This window comes from Falco naumanni, chromosome 2, assembly GCF_017639655.2.
Source record: "Falco naumanni isolate bFalNau1 chromosome 2, bFalNau1.pat, whole genome shotgun sequence".
Taxonomy (NCBI): Eukaryota; Metazoa; Chordata; class Aves; order Falconiformes; family Falconidae; genus Falco; species Falco naumanni.
In genome coordinates this window covers 6531539-6549053 of record NC_054055.1, presented here as the reverse complement: position 1 = coordinate 6549053, position 17515 = coordinate 6531539, and positions in this window count along the sequence as shown.

Sequence of the window (17515 nt, the reverse complement as noted above, 5' to 3'; positions counted from 1 at the left end):
AGAACCTAAGAAGTTCTGTGTTGAGGTATCATGGGGGGAAATGTTCAGTCAAATGGTTTAGAATACATATTGAAACACTTGCATTGATTGAAATATTCGCCATCCAAGTGATCCTGAGCGCTGTTACACAGTCAGGGTGTAACAACGTTACCCAGGCAAAACGTGCTAGCACATTCTCATTTCAGAGGTGATGCTGTGAATTAATTCACAAGGGTTTCTTATCAGAAGTTACTTGCCAAATGTTATTTGGAAATAAACTAAAATACCAAAGGCACAGGTTATGAAATTAGAAACTGACTGCATTCCACATAGACACAGAAAAAGATGGCATTGAAGTGATTTCACTGTTCACACTTCACAAAATCTGCTGAACGTAGGCTTGACTTCTAAATAAATAACCGGTCTTTTCATTTCTCGTCATGGATCCTAAAAAGGCAGATGCAGCCATTGCAAATGATTTTTCTCGGTGTTACATTTGTCAAAAGCTGTCAGAATGTAGTAAAAAGGTGTTTATACAAAGTAATATGCTGCTTGAACTCCTGTACATCTCCCAGACTAGAGATTTTAGATTGCTGATTTGTAAAAGCAAAATAGTTCCAAATGGGCCTGTTATTTTCTGGCTTTGCTAATTTATATATGATGCACTTCTATACATTTACGTGTCTGCAAATTACAGCCAACACTCCAGGCCTGAAAAAGAAATCTAATCAGATAGAAAAAGACCAATCTGCTTCACACTGAGCTATGGTTCTGTAGTTAGATGATAAGAATTGTGTACAAAATAATCATTATTTTACCCATAATTTTGCATGCCTTTAGGCATGACTAAAAGAACTTTGTTCACAAATGAAGTTTGTGTCAAGGCAATCAAGATTAGGGAAGGAGGAGAGTATTTTGGTACATGCTAAACCAACAATGTTTACAAGGGATTTTCATGCAAATGTTTGTGCCTATGATCTTCTACGTTGTATCTCTGATCCACTCATCAAGCTTACCTGACCTTTAACCTTAAAAAAAAAAAAAGGCAAACCAAAAAATCAAAGCTGTTGAGTTCTATATATTGTGTCAATTTAAAGTGAATATTTCAAAAATGAGTGTATTACAGTATTTTCATATATAGCAGGAAATATAATACATTTAGTTGGAAAATGGGTAAGAATAATACAGCCTACTGGTGAAGAGATGCATGCTCTTTGGCCTGGTTGCTGACTAAATAAATACTATAACCAAGTAATACAAGTTCTATTTACTCTATTTTATTGTGAATATTATTAGCTGAAAGTTATTTAAGAAATCCATAAGCTACTGGCAGGCGAACATGGAAAGGAGAAAGAAATTGTCAGAAAGAGAGTACTTACTATTCTATTTGGCCAGCTGGTCTAGTTACACTCATAAGCATGATAAATAAGGAATGAACCGGAGAGAAAATTATCTCTTCAAGAATGTGTATGAATCAATTGTCTTTAGTGTGAAAAGTCTTAAGGATGTACCAATGCTTGCAAACTAGTTTTTCTTATGTTTTATGGGATGTATTATAAAAATGAGGATTTAAAAAAAATACTAGAAGGTGAACCTGCTAACACCAGTTTTTCCTTTTCAAAATTTGGAGCACAGGGAGAAAATTACATTTGTCTTCTGATAACCTCCAAAGATATTATGTGATTTTCCTAATTTTTATGAGAAATCCTTGGCCGTGTTGCAAGGTCAGAAAGGTCTCAGAAGTCTCTGAACTGCAAATTGCTAGAGATTAGGAGCTTACTGGGGGATGAGTTCAAAATATCATGATGGATCTGCTCTATTTTTTTACCTACACGATAAATATAGTATGACCACCACTCCTCCATTGTAGAAATTAAGACTGCCTTTCTTTTGAAACACTCAGCGTTTTCTTCATTCCCTGTTACATTAGAACAATTTGGCAAAGATTACATTCTCCAAAGCTTTCTATTTATAAGTAAATTTCAGAGGGAGAATTATTTTCTGCCATAAGTGCAGGTCAGAGTTCCATAACTACGCTTGATTTAAATTTCATGCTTTGAAATTCTAACACTGTGTTAAATATGAAAAATGTAGTGTATCTTCCCAAAACTACAAATCTTATTCCATTGTGCTAGCTTTGGCTGGGGTAGAGTTAATTTTCTTCATAGTAGCTAGAATGGTGCTATGTTTTAGATTCATGCTGGAAACAGTGATGATAATATAGAGATGTTTCAGTTAATGCTGAGCAGTGCTCACACATTGACAAGGGCTTTGTTGCTCCTCACCCCACCCTGCTAAAGAGTACATTGTGGGGACACAGCTAGGACAGCTGACCTCCACTAACCAAAGGGATGTTCCATACCATATGGCATCATTTTCAGCATATAGAGCTGGAGGAAAGCTGGCTGGAGGTCTGCTGCTCAGGGACTGACTAGGCATCAGTCAGTTGGTGGTGAGCAATTGTTTTCATTTGCATCACTTGTCTTTCTGGAGTTTTGTTTCACTCTCTTTGTTATTTTCCTTTTCAGTTAATGATCATTCAATTATTAGATTTTTATTATCTCAACCCATGAGTTTTCTCACTTTTACCTTTTCAGTTCTTTTTCCCCCATCCTGCTGGGAGGCGGAGGGAGGGGAATGGGTGTGGGTCTTAGTTGCTGTCTGGGATTAAACCACAACATTCACATACACAATAAACCTTCTGAAACTCTGCAAGTTAATCTTTACAAAGCATAACCGTGTTTCATATTTTGTCTTCTATCATTGTAATAATGTGGGCCTTTTCAATTTCCCATATAGCTAAAATACACTACTTTGTGTGGTGATTGCATTTGAATAAATAGTTTTGAGGTTGATGGTATATTTTTGTCATTACTCTAGGTCCTTTGACAGAGGATGATGAATAACATTCCTAAAGAGAATTTCTTTATGAACAACCTCTTCAGAATTTCTGTTGTTTTTCCTTATCTTTAATGGCTGCATCACTGTTCATAGCCTAACACCCTGTAGGGATGGGACTTGGACAAACTTCTTTCTATATTCCTACCTTCCTTTGAAAGAAAATGTGAGCATACAGCTAGGGAATAAATTTAAGTGTGATCTATAGTCTGGAGAGCATGGGGACCAGGACTGCAAATTGTTGTAGATGAAGCTAATGTAGCTGAACAAGAGAGCCCACCTTTAAGATGACCACTGCCCAATTAAAATTATTTTAATATTTAAAATTAGAAATAGTGAAAGTCCTAAAATCAGTGCAGTCTTCCTACTTGGACTGTTCTTATTTCACTGTGATCATCAAAGCCAATTTTGACAAGTTCTCATGTCTTGCAAAGTCTTGCTGAATGTTTAGTTAAACCTTGTCATTGGGGAATCATTAACACCTTACATGCTGATGATTATTATAATATATATATAAATACATATACATATATAAATTACTCCTAGTATCCATGTAAGTATTCACAAACATTAAAGCATGAGAAAACAGTTGTTTAGATGATTTATAGGTACATTTCCATGTTTTTAAATGAATGGGATTTAGCTTTGCTTTGATTTGGGATGCCAGAATTCAGAATTTTATTAAGCCAAAACGTGCAAAGATATTTCAGTTCCCAGTTCGAACTGAAGGACATGACATCCTAGCTCCAGAGAGGGCTCTGTAGTCCCTTCAATGCAAGAAAATAAATTGTGGGTAGTAGATCATGTACAGGTGACAGAACTGGTGAGCGGAAAGTAATTCCATTGTAGGAAATTAGAGTTAATAAGGCTCAAGGCTTCTCTATCCATGATAGAAGTGGGACTGGACAGTTAGGGAGTAACTATTGCACAAGTGCCTAATGTACTCCTGTTTCATATTTCTACAGCCAATAACAAAGAAATATAAATATGATGGAATGGGAATCTCTTGAGGACTGGAGCTGGATGACCCTAATGTTTGGAGAACATTCAGAGTTTGCTACCAATCTATGATATCCACACATTTCTCTCCTGTACAGTAATACTCACAGGTTCCCATTAGTCTTAATCATAATTTATTAATTTCTTTTTTCCTTCAGCATGATAGAAATATCTCCGGAGGTCTAAGACTGCTGTTATCCAAAGGAAAACATACAGTACCAGTTATGGCAAGAACATGGTCAAATACATTAGCTGGGTAAATAATTACAACAGATATTCAGCACAGAAACCCATAAGTAATAAATTCCACCTCAAATGTCACTTATAATGCAGGCTGTTTCTGGGAACAGCAGCTACAGAAGATAAAGCAGCCCTTTTTAGTGATGTGACTGTATGATATAGCATGGTCTTTTTTTTCATGGGTTCACTAAATATATCACCCATTTAGCTCTATGTAAACTCTCTGTTTATTCGTTCCTTTGAAGCCTCAGTAGCACAGTCAGCTCTAACGTGCGTTTGAAATGTAATGAAAGTATAAGGCATTCTTGATAGAAATAAAAGCATGATTAAAGAGGTAGTGCGGTAACTGCCAGTCACATCTTGTAAAGTCATTATCCTGTTGCAGATCTCTGTTTAAGAGACCTATCTCCTTATCAAAATATATGTAGTTATTATTACCATGGAAAAAAAGGGGGTTGTTTTCAATTTTAGACTCTAATTAGTGTCTGTGCGCATGTGCATATGCACATGCATGCGTGAAAACTTGTCTGTTTCTTTCTGTATCCACTTCTTTTTCTTTCCTCACAATGTAGTTGGGAATGCAACTCTAAATCAAACAAGCCAGTCCTAGACATGAAACAAATTCTACTGAAAAGATGCCATTAAATCAGAATTATATGGTGGTTTGTTCTACATTTTGGTTATTCCAGATTATGGATGTAATAAGTAAAACTTTTTCTAAAACCATAAAAACTTCAAGAAGATATTTCTTAAATAATAGTAATGATTAAAAAAAAAAAAAAAAAAAAAAAAAACACAAAAGTGGAAAGGCTATTCAGTCTGGGTGTTTCCTTGAACAGATGGAAAGGATATGAACCTATGCCCAAGTGGCTATAATTAACTCAATTGTATTCAATTCCCTGCAGTAACTGCCTTGAACTGTGGGACCAGTAGCAATCCCCTAAGTCATCCCCCTGTGCTAGCACCTCTGCTATGAAGTAACTATATGCTATATGAAGTAACATGTCTGTGGATGCTGCCTTAGGAAAGGCTAAGGGCTAGACCTCCGCTACAGGTCAGTGTCTGCAAAAGCTGCACACAAAATCATATCTATTTAAACAAAATCTGTCAACAAAAATTCTATATTTTACTACCTTTTGTTGTTGTACAAACTATCTTAGATTTTACCTACAATATCATCAAAAAGTGGGGCAGAAAGGCTTTTTCACTCTTTCCATAGGAGAAAGAGTATCTAGAATACTGAATTTCTCCATCTGCATTTCTCTGAGAGAGGACTTGCAGAGGGAAAAGAAATCATATTTTACATATCAATCTCCTACAAATTTCAAACCTCTGCAAATAGTTGCTCAAAATGACAACACTCTATAAATGTCTTATAGCTAATAAGTTGGAGCCACTTGCAGGGCAAAGTGAAAGGGAGGACTTCACAGTTCCCTGGTGAATAACACTCTACCAGAAAGCTTCCTTTCTCACCAACTCAAATGTGCATTATTTGAACAACAAGCTCACAAATCAGAGAACTGCTGAAATTGGGAGGAACCTCTGGAGATGATACAGCCCAACCCATCTGCTCAAAGCAGAGATGGGCAGAGCAGGTTGCTCAGGGGCTATGTTCAGTCCAGGTTTTCCTATTTCCACAACTGAACACTCCACTACTTGTCTGTGCAACCTGTTTCAGTGTTCAATCACTGTCACAATAACAACAGTGTTTTGTTGTATTTAAATTGACTTGTATTTCAGGTTTTGCCTCTCTTCCTGTCACTAGGAGCTAATGAGAAGACCCTGGCTCCATCTTTACTTCCCTCCTCACTCCTATGGGGTATTTATACACATTGCTAAGATTCCACTGAACTGGCTTTTCTCCAGGCTGAACAGTCTCAGTTCTTGCAGCGTTTTGCCATACATCAGATTGTTCAATACCTTAATTACCTTCATTGCCCTTTCATCTTGTACTGGAGGGCCCCGACCTGGATAAGTACTCAAGACATGGCTTCACCAGTGCTGAGCAGAGGGGAAGGATCCCCTCCCTCAACCTGCTGGTGACACTTCTAATGTAGTCAGAAGGCTAGAAGGGCACATTGCTAGCTCATGTTCAGCCTAATATTCACAGTGATTACCCAAGTCATTTTTTGCAGACTTGCTTTCCAGATGGTTGGCCCCAGACTGTCCTGCTGCATAGTGTTAGTCACTTTCAGGGGCCTGATTAAACATTTCCCTCTGATAAACTTCATGAGGTTCCTGTTAGCCTGTTTCTTCAGCCTGTCCAGGTCCCTTTGGGTGGCAGGACAACCCTGTGGTTTATCAGCAACTCTTTTCAGTTTTGTTTCATGTGAAAACTTGCTAAGGGTGTGTTCTGCCTCATCCAGGTCATAAAGAAGATGCTGAATGGTGTTGGTGCCATTATCTACCTCTGGGATACAACACTAGTGACTGGCCTCCAACTAGACTTTTGTGCCACTGGCCGCAACCGTCTAAGCCTGGCCATTCAGCCAGTTTTTGATCCATCTCAATGTCCACTTATCTAGGCTATACTTCATTAGCTTTTCCATGAGGTTGTTTATGGGGTGTAGTGCCAAAATACGTACTAAAGTCAAGAGAAAAAACAACCACTGTTCTCCCCTCACCCACCGAGCCAGTCATCTCCTTGTGAATGACTACCGATCTGGTTAAGCAGGAATTCCATTTCATAAATTGGTGCAGATTACCCCTGATTTTATCCTGGAAACGGAATCCAATAATCCCAGCTATTGCTCCCTACCAACCCACTCGGAAGTGATCTCTTGTGTAATGGCATTGCCGCATCACCAGAAGCCAACAGTTTAAATTTTATGACCTCGGCTATCAGTACAGGATTTGGTCTTCAGAATCCTGAAAGCCATTGCACATGCTTAAACACAAGTGTCTTGCTTTGAGGGCACTGCATTCAGCATCCAAGAGAATGCAGGATCTATAAAAAGAATTCAAAAACTGGCAATTAACATGATCACAAACAAGTAGAGATAATGAACCGAGTTTTGTTTCCCGGTTCGGAGCTGAGATGACTTCAGTTGGGGTATAACAGATGAATGATTCAAAATGTAAATCAAAGGATTCTTACTTTCCCTTAAAAAAAAACAAAAACAAAACTAAAACTATTTAGAATTGGATTGAATTTAAAAACTGTCACTCATGGGAGAATTTAGTTTCTCAGGTTGTTTTGTGAAGGATTGGGTGCAATACCACATGGTAAATCATTACTTAAAGCCGTGAAGGTGAGATTTGTGTCAGTACTAAGGTGGGTTAGGAACTGGTTGCTGGGCTATATAAAAGTTATAAAAGTTTATAACTTTTATATAAAAGCTATATAAAAGTTATAAAAGGTTTGTTGGAAAAGGGACTATAGGCCTAGAGGGAAAATATTCATGGAGTAAGTAGTTAGTGGGTTGTTTTCATTTCATGAATAAATTGAACACAAGATTAGTCGGGTGATGGACAGAATATTGCGCAGGGCAAAATGGATCATTCTGAGGATAGGAAAAACAGAAATCAGAGGACACTTAATAGTAAAAATTAAGATTCAGCTCTTTAGGAACTTGAAAGATGATGTCCCACTTCAAACTGGATGCTCTTATCTAGAAGTGATAGGGAGAGTTTTGTTTCTGCCAGTCAGTCACAGGACACCCTTCAGTAAGGTGTGTATTATGCCCATGAAGAATGCCAAATGTGGTTATATGATCACATGAGGGAAAACATTTACTACCATCATTTGAATATATGAACACATTTGCAACAGGTATTTCTCTCCTAGAATATTGTCCGTAGTTCCCAGCTGGGATATTAATATTTAATAATTTCGAATGCAAATTGGAATTTATGCAGAAATGGCCATGCAAACAATAAGAAGAACAGAGAAAACATTAGTTCGTTTGGTCTGCCAAAATGAAAACTGACAGAGGTCATGATTTCTACCTACAAATATGTCAAAAGTACTAGGGAAAGATAAGAGAAGATAAATAACTTCTGCTTATGAGTTAACTTAAACTAAACTTTAGGGGGAAAAGAAAAAAAAAAAAACAACCAACCCCCCCCAAAATGCTCTTAAAAGACCTTCCAGGTAAAGTAGAAAAAACAAAATACTTAGCTTTGGCACGGTCCTCCATAACATCCTTCTTTCTAAATTGGGAAGGTAAGGATTTGACGGATGGACTGATTGGTGGATGAGGAACTGGTTGGATAGTTGCTTCCAGAGGGCAGTGGTCAATGGCTTAATGTCCAGGTGGAGATCTATGACAAGTGGTGTCTCTCAAGGGTCCATACTGGGTCATCAGTGACATAGACAGTGGGATCGAGTGCACTCTCAGTAAGTTTGCAGATGACATCAAGCTGACTGGTGCAGTTGACACACCTGAGGGATGGGATGGCATCCAGAGGAACCTGAACAAGCTCAAGAAGTGAGCCCATGTGAACTTCATGAGGTTCAACAAGGCCAAGTGCAAGGTTCTGCACCTTGGTCAGGGCAACCCCCAGTATCAATACAGGCTAGGTGATGAAGGGCCTGAGAGCAGCTCTGCCAAGCATTTAGGGGTACTGGTGGAGAAAAACTGGACCTGGGCTGGCAACGTGTGTTTGCAGCCTAGAAAACCAACTGTATCCTGGCCTCTATAAAAAGCATCATGGCCAGCAGGTGGAGGGAGATAATCCTGCCCCTCTACTCTGCTTTCATGAAACCCCACCTGTAGTGCTGTGACCAGCTCTGGAGCCCTGAGCACAGGAAAGACATGGACCTGTTGGAGCGAGTCCAGAGGAAGGCCACAAATATGATCAGAGGGCTGAAACATCTCTGCTATAAGGACAGGCTTGGAAAGGTGAGGTTGTTCAGCCTGGAGAAGAGAAGGCTCTGGGGAGACCATCTTGCAGCTTTTCACTACTTAAAGAGGGCCTATAAGAAAGATGGGAACAGACTTTTTAGTAGACCTTGTTGTGGCAGGACAATGGGTAATGGTTTTAAATTAGAAGAGGGTAGATTTATACTAGCTGGAAGGAAGACATTTTTTACAATGACAGTGGTGAAACACTGGTACAGTTTACCCAGAGGTGGTCAATGCCCCATTCCTGGAAACATTCAAGACCAGGTTCTATGGAATTCTGAGCAACCTGATCCCATTGAAGATGTCTGTGCTCATTGCAGAGTGTTAGACTAGTGGACCTTTAAAGGTCCCTTTCAATCCAAACTATTCTACAGTTCTATGATTCTATAAACTGCTCTATCTAAGAAGGTTGAGTGGTTTGTGAAAGGAATTGATAGGCTGATAGAGTAGGGGGGGGGAAAAAGAATTTGCTAAACTGTTCCCATTTCTTAGTCTTTTAAAGAAAATAGGTCAAATACTTTACTGAAGATAATGTTACTCTTAGTTCACTGAAGAGTTTGTCATCCTTCTTGTAAGATGTCCTGTCGGTTGAACTAAGCAATATAGCATGAACCGACCATTCAGTAAACTCACATGATAATTCCAGGGAGATAAATACATTTAGAAAGATTTCAGTACTACAGTCACCAGTGCTGCTTTACCATCTGCAGGGTCTTACATAGTTGTGAGCTCTGGGTATGATTTTGAGATCCACCATAGGGATGGTTGATGATGTTGACTCCTCAGGTCTGTGTGCTCCTTTTCTACCCGAATGCACAGTGACACATCTCCTCACTTAAAAGACATTGATGTGATAAAGGCAGGGGGGTGGGGGTGGGGTGGGGGTAGAGAAGGGAACTGGGGGAAGGTTAGAATATTTTGCATTGAAATGACAGGTCTATAGCTCTGATCAGAGCTAAAAAAAAGTCCTAACTGTTCTATATTTACAGTGAAAGAAATCTTTATGTAAGAGTTTATTGGCGTGTATCAGTGGACAGTCACTCAGGCAGCAAAGCTCTATTAGATCACTTTGTTAATCTTTTTGATAATGCAGTATTGTTCCCTGATGTACATTTATTCACCTTTTGTTCAGTCTACTTTTAAATGTCAAGAAATGGAGCTTATATTACTCCCCTTTGGAGATTACTCTACAGATTAATAGGTCTCACTTTCTTTCTTAGTCTTCTTTTCCCACTTCTCTCAACACTCAGCCATTATTTTCCATTTCTCAATTTTATCCCATATCCCATAACTCATAGCCATACCCATTATTACACTAAATTAATTCTTACCTGTTCTTTTCTTTTTTTTAATTTTTTTTTTTTTTAAATAAAACCTTTCGAATAACTGCAGGCAGTTATCATTTTCCTCTCCACATCTCTAGGCATGTTGCTATTCTTAAAAACATTGAATAGAACAGGAATGGAAAGCAGTCATTTGGTGACTATAGATCTTGGGTATTAGATTCTTTTTTTAGGTTACCACATGTAAACTAGTGTAGCAAACAAGAGATCACTTATGCAAAATGTGAGAATGGAGATAATAAATTGCTTACAAAGGTAATTTATATGGTAACAATATGAAAAATTGCATTTTGCACATCTGCATAAAATTTACACATATCCCATAGAAACCAGCTAATGCCTCTCAGCAATTGTGTCCTGACTTAATCTGCACACATTGCCTCAAATGAAGACTTCCTGAACTTTTGCCCCCCCTCTTACTACCTGGTAATTATAGCATTTAAATTGCTTTGCTTCAAAATCTACCGCTGTCACAAATTTCTTATTCCCCTGGAAAGAAATTAAAATCATTCCGTCTTAGTAAGTAAAATTCAAAAGTGAGCAAGTAGAGAAAAACAAACTGCTACAATTTTCCCTAAAATGTAGGGAGTTTCTAAATACTCTGCAATCACATTGCAGTAGATCCTAACCTTCTTTTCTTTCAGATGCAAAATGGGATGTATAATGGGTGAAATCAATGGGAGGGTATTTACTTTGGTTGTTTGGTAAGATGGTAGTTCATAATATAATATAATAATATAATATGATACATTATCTGATAAGCAGACAATACCTACTGCTGCCTTTTACAGATACCCTGTTATAAAAGGTTATAGAATTTCTTTTTTTCTACAGAAATCCCTGCTAACATTCAGGACCTTAAGTGCTATAACCCATTAATAGCGATGCAATATTTTTGTATTTTTTAAGGAATGAAGAGTTCTTGACTTGTTGTCTTAACTGTCTTCTGTAGAAAGGTGATCAGAAGAGTCAGAGCAGAACCAGAGTGTTTGTCTATATATACATTTATACACAAATATAGCTCTGTGTGTGTTTGTGCATGCATATATATACATATATATAATGCAATATAATATGCATTTTTAAAGTCTGATTCTGTTGATTGTATAGGCCAAATCAGCCTCCTCATTAAATCAATTTCAAAGGGAAATGAATATATTTAAAGAGTGAGATATGTCTAGCATTTCTCTTGATGAGCTAAATCCATTCTAAGTATACTAAAGTCATTAGAGTTACTGTGGGGATGCAGTCATCTTGGTGTTTGCATAGGATTATGAATGTACAGGGCATTTGATAAGTATTGTTCCTACTAATTATACTCACTACTTTCCACTTGCAAGTACTGGAATACTAAGTCATGCTCCAGCTCTCAGAGATAACACTATGACTGGCTTGGTCTGGGTTTCTGTGGATCTGTGTGGAGAAATACCGAAGCCATGTAAGCAAAACATATGCTTATGACCTGAAACAAGCTTTGAAGGCTAGGTTTGGAGGAGTGTCTGTACCACAGGCAAGATCATCTTCCCCCAAAATCCTTATTCAAGTTAGTAAGGAAGCAAAAGTCTGTTGTCCATTACATGCCTTTACTTCCCTTTACCTTCATGGTCAGAAAAAGGTGAAGAAATTACATTGTACAAGAACCATATTATCATGCCTATAATTTGGTGGAAAAAGAGTGAAGGCCTTACTTTGTCAGCTATTACATGCTGAGCAGCTTATCAAAATGGGTGTAAGATCTAGCAAAATTTGTGTTTGGATAAACGTTCCCGGAAAAAGATCTGGATTGGTCTCAGATATTTGATCTTGGTATCTCTTTCTTGTACAACTGCATTCACTGTGAGAGAGCTGCATAGTCTTCTGAAACAGGGATAACACAATGGCTGTGACTAAGACACCCTTTGCAGGAATTCTGATACCATTTAGGAGCAATGCGGTCTAACACCTGAAGGGAGGATTCAGTGTTCGGCGTAAATAGTACTTTGTCCAGTATTGCAGAAAATCAGAAACAGTGTCTGCCTGCCTCCCATGATGAGCTTGCAGTTTCAAGGTCAGAGACATGACAAAGAGAGAAAGCAAAGCATGATGCAAACATATATTTTTTTTCTAGATTAATGAATGTGACTCCTATGTTTAAATAGAAGTGTAAATGTTTTGTATTAGGAGAAAAAAAAAAAAAAAGAAAAAAAAAAGACAAACCCCAAAATACCCAAAATAGACACAATTTAGTCAACAGCTGATTTTATTTTTCTAGGCAAGATGGAGCTTAAAAGCATTTTATTGTGGTTACTTAGAGAAGTAAGTTTTATTGTATCTCCCTACTTGTATTTCCCATTCCCTCAACCTCCCCAGGCTAAACCAAACACAGTGATCAAGCTAAACAGGATCTACAGAGAGGGAGAAATAGATACCAGCTCCTAAGTATCAATGAAAACTGGTGTTTGGGTGTAGAAAGGAAACTTAAAAAGGTCCTGACCAAAAAAAAAAAAAAAAAAGCTCTAGGATGACTTCAGTGAGCATCTGTTACGTGTTCAGTGTGAAGACCCATTCGCAAACACGTATCTGAACTAGCCACAGCATCTGCCTCGTGTCATGTCTCCATGGAAGGGGAAGAGAGTTTTGATCGTGGTGAGAAGATGCCAAGAACTATGTGGGGAACTGAAATCCATATCCTGCAGTACTTCTCTGAAAGTATAGGGAAGGTGGCTAAGTGGCTGTCATTTTGAAAGTTACTGGCCACACACTTATAGGAATAAGATTTTCATTAGTCTCATTGTTCATTGAGAAGCTTGTGTAAATCGTCTCACAGGAGTTAGTACATGAAAAGAACCCAAGAACTCTGGCATCTAGGATCTGATTCTCAACAAAAGTAGATACAGATTTATCTTGGTAGTCTTCAAAGTATTAAACTAGGGAATATAGTTAATAGTCTTCTGAGGAAGCATAACAAAAAGAAATGTCAGCTATTGTGATTTATAGGAAATGATGCAAGGAAACTATCTCTTTCTGAATTCAGTTTTATTTCAGGTATGCAAATCAAAAGCTTTCTCTGATGTTGTTCCCAACTGCATTTTCATTTGGAAGCTAAGGAAGTAAAGGGTGGATGAGTGTACCTTCAACAGATTTTCAGGTGACTATAAACTTGGAGAATGGCTTAACAACAAATGGCAGAGCCCAGCCACAGTGGCCTAAACTTAAGGAATGATATGACAAAAACGTTCTTATTTTATTTTTTAAAAACTGGAAAGTTCTACCCCTATGGCAAATTAATCCTAAACATCAGCATAGGATAGGAAGAGTCTAGCAGTAATGGCTCTGCTGAAAAGGATTTGGTCATTACAATGGTCTTCAAGGTGAAATATGAGCCACCAAATGTGATCTCATCAGGAACAGGGTAGATTGCATATTGAGCTACTGAAAAGCATGGACAGCAGATCAAAGTAAACTATCCTTCTCTTCCCAGCACTGGTGAGATTCCACACTGATTAGTACTCAGTCCAACTCAAAAGTAATATGGAAAGTGGCTATGAAGTTCAGCAGAAAGCAAGGGGATGTGGTTGGCCCATAGGTAACAATACCTGGGCTTATTTAGTCTAGAAATTAAAGGCAAACAGGTGAATCTAATACCAGCCAGGAACTACATGGAGGGCAGTTTCAAAGACCAAGCCAAAAACTTATTGGAAGTGAAAGATGCCAAAACATGGAACAATGGCCACACCCTGTGGCTTAAGAGGTTCAGATCACACATTAGTTAATGTAAAAATAATTTTTAAAAAATCACTGGGAAAGTAGTACAGCACTGGAGCAGGTTACTCACAGAGGCTGTGGAATCTCCATCCTTGGAGAGCTTCAAGATTCTCCTAGATGAAGTCACAGGGTGGGCCACACCTAGTGATGGGGACACTGATAGTGCTTCAAGCAGGAATGTGAACCCGAGAACTCCAGAAGTCTTCTTTAGACACCCTTTCTATGAATCTATTGAAGTTATGTTTCTCTAGTGAATACAGTGAATTTTAGTAGAAAAATTAGCCAAGTCAGTAATTTCTTTCGAGCTGGAATTTTCGTGCTGTGAAATTAGATCCTTTCCATTGTTAATGCATATAAATTATGTCATATCTTTGGGCAAGGAAATGAAAGCAAACCACAAAGCTTGTTTTAAAGATTTGGAAATCCTACCTGTGAATATATTAGAACATAAAATACCTCAGCTAAGGTGCAAATTGGAAATAAAAAGGACAAGGAAAAGGTAGGGGCTTAATTAAGAAGAAGGTAGTACAGTACTTGGAGAATAGGGTCATAAGCTCTTCAAAGAAAAATAGCGCACCTCTGACCTGTTCAGATTCCCTGAAAAAGTTAATAAAACAGTACATAAAGGTGACTCAATGGACATAACTAACTTTGATACTTCTTTATAAAGAACTCTTAGAGATTATAAATCTCCACAGGGTAAAAAGCATAGTCTTGCAGTGGATTAAAAATCACTTAAATGAAATAAAACATAATGAATAGTTGTGAGGAGAAGGATTCTTGTGTTTCAATCACCCTGCATCACTTTCATAGGTCCAGTGATGTGAGGGATGGAACAGGACTGAAAGCAAAATATTAACCTATGACACTACTCTGTCTTGATTAGTAAAAAGTACCTGTGGATAAAGAGAATTGTATGATGCCCTTAAGAAATATACATGCATTATCACTCATCATCTATACTGCAGTAGCCTTTAGTAGTCTTCACTGTTGTTACCTTGCTGAGTTAGACCCTTTGCAATGAAATAAGTACAGTGTTTTCTCCAGGTTGTTTGTCTCCCAGAAAAAAAGCAGCTTCATGACAGTACATGAAACTCAACTGAGCACTAGAAGACATGGTCAACATTCGTTAAAGTTACTCCTGGACTTTAAGCTGTTAGGGTTTTTCATAAAGACAAGGGATGAGATTCTTCATTGCTCGGACTGCATGTTTAGTGGCTGGGGACAATACAAAATGGAATGGACTTGCTACAGCCGTGATTTGATGGTATTTCATTACCGCTTTGGATTGCCTGTGTAAGACCAAGGCAGGAAGAGCATGATCTCAGAAACATCAATACTATGGGTTGTGCAAGGTTATTGGTCTTTGTGCTTGTTACAGGAAAGAATGCTTGTTCAGAATACTCATGTCTTTAAAATAATACTGCTCTTCCAAAGTAAACATTGTGTTTGGGGAGTGTTCAGGCAGGATTTACTTTGCCTGTTTTTGCATAACACAAGTTTTCTCTCCTCCTCTTCCGTATGTCCACAGATATATAAACAAAGACAATTTAAGTCAATGTACCTAGAGTCAGCAGGATGATGTCCTCTGACCTTAACAGGTGTCCAATTTAGTACACAGCACACAAAACCACATCAGTCACACCAGCCAAAGATACAAATTTGGACTTCTGCAAGATACATATGTGAGAGTCTGTTGCTCAGTACTGAAAGACAGATAATGTATTTTCCAATACATATATATCCAAAGCTTTACCACTTCAGAACAATTTTACTTATCCAAATAGTGCTCATAAATAGAGTGAAAAGAAAATTCAGATGTTGTGGTTTAGTCCCAGCGGGTTACTAAGACCCATGCAGCAGCTCGTTCACTCCCCCCAGAGTGGGATGGGCGAGAGGATCAGAAGAGTAGAAGTGAGAAAACTCGTGGGCTGAGATAAAGACAGTTCAACAGGTAAAGCAAAAGCCGCGCACACAAGCAAAGCAACCCAAGGGATTCACCCACCGCTTCCCACGGGCAGGCAGGGGCTCAGCCATCCCCAGGGCAGCCGGGCTCCGTCACGCGCAGCGGGGACTTGGGAAGACAAACGCCGTCACTCCCCGTGTCCCCCCCTTCCTCTTTCTTCCCCCAGCTCTATACGCTGAGCATGACACCATATGGTATGGAACATCCCTTGGGTCAGGGGGGTCAGCTGTGCCAGCCATGTCCCCTCCCTGCTCCTTGTGCTCTCCCCAGCCCCCTCACTGGCAGGGTCTGAGAAACTGAAAAGTCCTTCACTTTGTATAAACACTACTTAACAACAACTAAAACCACCAGTGTGTTATCAACACTGTTCTCACACCAAATTCAAAACACAGCACTGCACCAGCTACTAAGAAGAAAATTCACTCTATCCCAGCTGAAACCAGGACATCAGGTCTGTTGCTACTTCCCTCTATTATGTCACTTAATCGTATTTGAAAATGCTCCCAGTTTCAAACATATGTTTGCCTAGAGGTGGACAGTGGGAGGTTGTCCACAACAGATGCACACTAGCAGAGGTCTTTCTTGAAGGGTATCAGGCAAGAGGTAGGACTGTTGTTAGACTTTGTCAGAATTATATCAAGCTGCATTTTATGGCCCTAGTCTGACCTGACAGAGCTGTCTATGTGTTTGATAGATGGCACAGAAATAATTGTAGACATTTCTCATCCAGGATACTGTTGAGAGAAGAAAAGCGGGAGTAGTTTAAAAAAATTTATTGTAAGCTAATATATTTATTGCGTAATTCACATTTGACCAAGGGTAAGGTGTCATAAAAGGCTGGGCTAATTTTAAAAAAAATCAAATATGCTTTCCTCAAGTCTACTGCATAGTAAGTAGTTGAGATGAAAAGGCAGTTCTAAAAAAATTATCTTTGATCTTGTCTTCAATTCTGCATTCTCCTCTATTTTCGTTTTGCTTGTTCTTCATCTCTTCTGTTTTCTCCTTCTTTAGGAGATCAACATCTGCAGATTAACCCCAGAGCTACCCTCTTACTTGACTTAACTTTTCAGAGTGCAGGTAGTCCTGCTGACTTAAATGTGTAAGTCCATGTGTCTGTTTTGTTGTTATTCATCATTCCTGAAGATCAAGCACTTGTTTCTTCTGTGTTCTTTTGCTTCTTGATTTCTGTCATCCCATACACAAAGATTTAAGTAACATCAATCTTTGCTTTGACTTCAGGTGAACAGTCTTAGATACAGCTTAATAACCAGCCTGGATCTATAGAAATTGGCTTCCTGGATAAGTAGAGCAGCCACCTGTTAAGCAATTTTAAAATTTATTTACTGCTCTCTCCTGTTTAAGGTAGTTGCAAGACATATTCTCTATACATTCTTTTGCTTCTCTCCTCTTTTCCTCTTGTCCTTTATCATGTAAAGATTCAGAGGTTCAACTGAACTTTAGATAACTGCTATGCAAATGAAATAGCAACCCAGTCTTCC